Below are 6,000 nucleotides of genomic sequence, written 5' to 3'. Positions count from 1 at the left end.
AGGGCAGTTCTGAAGCTAAAAGAGGTCCAACACAGTACTAGCAAGGTAGACCTAATAATGTGGCCAATGAGTGTAAATCCACAATATATAAATAAATTCAATTTATAATGTTGTTTTTCTCAGTTTTGAGGTATCACCATGATTTCCCTTAATTGCAGAAAAATACAAAACTTTGTTTAAGTATATACCAAATGTAGATATGTGTCGACGTATGCATCTGTGTGATGCATGTGCACTGAGCCACAGTCCAGTGACCAGCTAAGCTTAGGTTTCAGTCTTCCTAATATGACGGGGAGAAGAAACCTCTCTGGATGTACCTAAGTTGCGGGAAGTGAAACAGCTGCAGGCAGAAATAAATCTCCCCTGAGGAAAGTCGATATAGGAGCTCACATGTCGACAGCAGATTAATATCCAAGCCTGTCTGCATCTTAATGGCCACAAAGCACTGTCCATATGATACACACAAACATCTTAATATATGTATGGACCATTCAAAAGCGAAAGTGCAGCACCATCACATAAGAAGTGAAAAAATACTTTGGGAAAGTTTTGCAATCTGAATTTTGTGTAAAAAGTACAAATGTAATCATCTTTCATTAGTTATGGGGAGGAATATAAAAGATAATGTAGGACAGCAGGGAAAAAAGAAGGGAAGAAATAATGCAACCTGACGTGTACATTCATCTTTATCAAAGTGCTGGTAAGCAAACCAAGTTGTTGTTTTTTTCCTCCATTTCCTGTGTTCATATGTCAAACCAGCCTCTGGCTGCAGCTGCAACAGAAATTAGAGTATCAATCTTTTGCATCTATTTCCTGGAAAAAAAGCAAATATAATTTCCCCAAATAAGACTTCAATCTGATCATCAGAAAATAGTTACTATAAAATAAGATCCACAAGTTCAGCTTAGGTCTAAGGATGTTTCTTTAATGACACATAACCCATATTAGATAATAGTGTAACATTATGCATTCATCACAGATCTGATTAAATGGTTGCCGTGACAACAGACAAAAGGTATCACTAGATCACACCCAAAAACGAGGGAAAACAATCTGTCATCACTTTTGTGTAGCATGAGTGGTCACGTTTTTTATGATAATCCAACATCACCCTTTACCGCTGCATTATCAGTTCTAAGTCAATTTGTTTAAAATTATTTTGACACCCTGAACACCAAACAGTGGAAGCTTGCCCTCTTATTATCAGTGGATGAGTTTGTCACCACTCAGTCAACTGTAGTGAAAAAAGGTTGTCAGGGAATTATACAAAAGCCACTATGCCTGCTTTAAGTTAAGCATGGAGCTATTTTAAGTTGGACTTCTTTCTGAGGGTTGTCAGTACCATCTCCAGAACACAATATTCAGTCCTGCAGAGCATCTGTGTGGCTGCATGGGTTACCATAGCAACAAATGGGTCAACTGAAACTAAGTGGTGGAAAAATCTTGATGCATATTTAGACAGCATGATTTTTACATTTGCAAACTGTAGTTATATCAGCTTGTCTGTCGTTAGCTGCAAGTTAGTAGATTTTATGGAAATCTTGTGGCAAAAATGAAGTGTAATATGTTTTATTACTGTTGAATGGCATGAATATAAGAATCATTATGCATCTGAATGTACATTTAGAGTGCATCTACAGGCATAGCTTTTCTTTCTTGGAGTCCATGATGTTTCCAGAGCAGAAAGAGGCTTTTAAAGTTCTGTGCTTTTAGAAGGAAAATAATATCTGCCACTAGAAGAAGAGAGTGGGAGGAGGTAGTCAGTTCACTGCAATATGCAGCTATGACTAGATATCACTAAATACTGCACCATATTGTATGTGCAAAGACTTTGAGAAAACCAAGCAAACAAATTTCACATGTGCATGAACAAATGTGAAATATTTCTTTAAGCCAGTGATGATGAGACCCAGAAAGTGAGAGCTACAGCAACGCTGTTGGTTAGAGGAGCCTTCTGATACAGATCAATGGAAACAACTGAGACCAGTGGAGCCACAGATTGACTGCTGATTCAATTTACCATCTCTGTAATTCACATGATCCTACTGTCTGACTGTATACACATTCATTCACAAACACACACACACACATCAGCTGACACTGTGTTGGAATACTTCAAGGTCAAATGCATGTAACCATGCAGTCATATAGATCTTAGAAAAAAAATATTAATAAATCAAAGTTTAGTGTTTGACATCCAGTACCGCATGGAGGGAAGGAGTTTGAGTCGTTTTCATTAATTCTTTCCCTTGTAATGCTGACTCTAAAGTCTGTGTGAAAGACTGATCTGTTTCTCTCCATTCTCTTCCGGTTTGGTCTGACTGATGGCCCCTTCTCTGCTCACTTTAAATCTATGGTTAACAGACACATTTCCACACTGGTTTAGTAAGTGGAGGCTTTCATGTGTTGGTTTAAAGACACACAATGCAACTTTCTGACCTTAAGGGTGCATTCACACCAAGATAGTCTGCGAGACTTGGTTTCAGTCAGTTGGGGTGGGGGGAGTATTCGTCTGGACCAAGATTGAGTTCATGCAGCACTATTCAAACGAATCGACCTTTTAAACCAGGGATCCCCAACTCCAGTCCTTAAAGCCCACTGTCCTGAAGACTTTCAATGTCTCCCTGCTTCAACACACCCAACTCAAGTTAATAGCTCATTAGCAGACTTGTGCAGAGTTTGTCAGAGATCCATTTCATTTGAATCAGGTGTGTTGCAGCAGGGAGACATCTAATACCTGTAGTATAGCGGACCTTGAGGACTAGGGCTGGGAACCACTGATTTAAACGTGTTCCACTCTCCACCAGAGGCAACGCTGCACCAAGAATTACTGAACAAAGACAAGACACACAAAGAACAAGAAAACTCTTTATCTATTGTTAAAAACAACAACAATAACAAACAATAAAGGTAATTAAAAACTACATCATACAATATCAGAGAGCATGTGAAGCCATTTCTAAGAGAAACCTGACTCTGAGACTGTAACTGATGCATTTTAGTTTATTCCTGGCTGCATAAATGTCAGTGAAAGCTGTTTTAGCCTTCATGTAAAAATACAAGATGAACAGCATCTCTATTCATTCGAAGCTGAATCAATTATTCATAAATGCTCCTGTCCGCGGTTCTCCAGGGATCGATGCCTCTGTGCTGTGGACTGATATGAGCCCCTGGTCGAGTCCTTGCTGCAGCCGGTTAATGGACCAACAGTATTTCATCCAATGCAGAATGAATGAACTTCCTGCCTTCACCACACCTTGCTGAAAAACTTTATATGATGTATGAGGAAAGTATCAGAGTAAAACAAAACAAGCCTGACCTGGACGACCCTGGAAAGTTTGGAGAGCGAAAATGTTTGCCTTTAGGTACTGTCCCGACAAATATGGGCAAAGAGGGTCAGATGATTAAAGTTGTGAATGACTAGGTAAAAACTATTAAATATTAAATATTAAGTTTGACAGGTTGTCAGTAAAGAAAATATGTAACAACGTTCATGAACCTGGATTAAATCCTATCTGAATTTAAATGTGGTGACCATTAGAGAAAATGCTGTTTAATCAGTATCAACTTTATTCTAACACATATGAGGAATTTTTGCCAGCAGATGTTGTAACTTTAGTAGAAAGTAGTAAGTAAGTAAGTAAAAGTAATAAAATAGTTGAAGGAATAAAATAAGTAGAAGGTAATAAATAAAACAGACTCTTGTATAGTGGTGTCTATTATATACAGAGCTATTTACAAATACAAATTCTAATATACACTATATACAGTAGAGGCACAGCGTAAGAAAATGAAGTATCATGAAAGTAATGAGGTGCAACTGGTTAGCTGTTTATCTGTTCAATGGCTGCAGTGGGAAGGAAGCTTTTCCGGTGCCCTAGTGACTGGCCAATTGACCTTTTCACTTTTTCAGAGTCTGTGCTGTGTACTGCTCCTAACGGTGACCTCCAGTATGGAGCATTTTGGCTGCATGGACTGCTGTCGTGCTGCAGCAAGTAGATACGCAGATGGTGCAGAGCGTTGATGTTTGCATACACAGCAAGTATATCCCAGCCCTCAGTCCTGGTCTGCGGGGCTCTGAGGTCCCTGCCAGATGGGAGAAGTTAAAAAAGACAGTGTGCAGGGTGAGAGGAGTCTGCTCTGATGTTTCCCACCCTCCTTTGAGTCCTGGAGTAGTACAGGCCCTGAATAGAGGGCTGGGGGGCTCCAATTATGTGCTCTGCAGTCCTCACAGTGCGCCGTAGTCTGGTCTTATCCAGACTGCAGCACACTGTGAGGACTACACTGAGGACTTGGTGGCAGCTCAAAACCCCACAGTGATGGAGCAGAACAGGACAGTGTCTGTGACTGCTGTAAAAACCTGAGCAGAGGCTTGTGGGTCCGTGTTTCCTCAAGAGCTGCAGGCAGTACAATCACTGTTGGCCTTTCTTGAGGATGGAGCTGATGTTTTGCTCCCATTTCATATCCTGAGAGATGATTGTGCTGCTGAGGACTGTGAGGGGGAGTAGAGCGTGGGGATGTCTCCTAAAGTCCATAATCCTCTCTACCATCTTGAGCATGCTCAGCTCTAGGTCGACTGCACCAGAACACCAGCTAATCCACTTGCTGTCGAAATCTTGTCACCATTCTGGATGAGACCAGTGACGGTGGTGTTGCACCACTTCACAGAAAGGTCCTTGGAGGCACAGTTACTAGTGCAGAGGGAGAAGAGCAGTGGAGAGAGGACAAATCCCTGGGGGGTGCCAGTGCTGATGGTCCAAGTGTCTGAAATGAGCTGTCCAACTGTCCCAACCTCACCTGCTGGCTTCTGGAAGTAAGGAAGCTGAAGATCCACATACAGAGGACAGGTGGCCCAGTGGGCTGGGATAGTTTGGTGCAGAGGGAGTGGGGGATGATGGTGGATGAAGTTCACAAACAGGATCCGTGTATAGGTCCCAGGATGATCCAGGTGCTACAGGATGTAACGCAGTCCCATGTTAACTGCACCAACCTGTTTGCCTTCTCAGTTCTGCTGAAGTAAAAGTGTCTTTGTGCTTCCTTAAAATTTAACAGGAAAAACTAACAGGGATCTTTTACTTTACAAAGAGCTGATTGGTCCAAAATGGAGATAAACTCAGAAACTTGAATCCACCAGACATTTAGAGCAAAAGTCTTGAAGGGGTGTCTTGTGTCCCACAACAAAGCTTTTTGAGATAAAAAAGTAACAATTACATTCTCATAGGTTCTGATGTTTCAGTCAGAATGAAGAAGAAGACTAAAGGTTTAAAGTTTTTGTTAAGATCATCACAGAAACAAACTTATTTCATGAGGTTTTTTTTTTATCATGTATGGATGAAATCTCAAATTATTCACAAAAATTATGTAATCATTTTTTTTCCATTGAAAATGAGTCCTCAGTGCATGAATAAGTCCCCCAGCAGCCTTGGCCTGTAGTAGCAGGACCAAAGGGATAGCTAAGATGTACAGCTGCAGAATATTTACTTTGTAAATGGTCTGTATTTATATAGCGCTTTACTGTACCTGGAATGATACCCAAAGCTCTTTACATTATACATCCCATTCACCCATTCACACACGCTGATGGCGGAAGTTGCCATGCAAGGCATTTACCACAACACCTCAACATGAGCTCAACAGGCTGAGGATCAAATCGCCCACCCTCAGGTTTGATCCATGGCCTCAGGCTACAAGACGATCACTCCACCCACTGAACCACGTCGCTCTTTTATTTGTATGAAATACAAGTAAAAGATGCACAACCATGGTCTAGTACAATATACCTTACCCTTTATATTTCATCTTTACATGCCCATATGTGTATTTTTCCTTAGTGGGATTAAACATAAAAAACTCATATTTTATTTTATCCACCAATGTTTTGATCCACATGCTACAGTAATAAAGTTAAGTCAGTGGACAGGTGGAGTCCAACTTCCACATTAATTCGGGGAGCAGTTTTATTCCATGATGCTTCTATCTCTGTAGCAACAACAGTATCCC

This window comes from Melanotaenia boesemani, chromosome 1, assembly GCF_017639745.1.
Source record: "Melanotaenia boesemani isolate fMelBoe1 chromosome 1, fMelBoe1.pri, whole genome shotgun sequence".
NCBI classification, from domain to species: Eukaryota; Metazoa; Chordata; class Actinopteri; order Atheriniformes; family Melanotaeniidae; genus Melanotaenia; species Melanotaenia boesemani.
The sequence above is the reverse complement of the archived record's forward strand: the minus strand, read 5'-3'. Positions refer to the sequence as shown.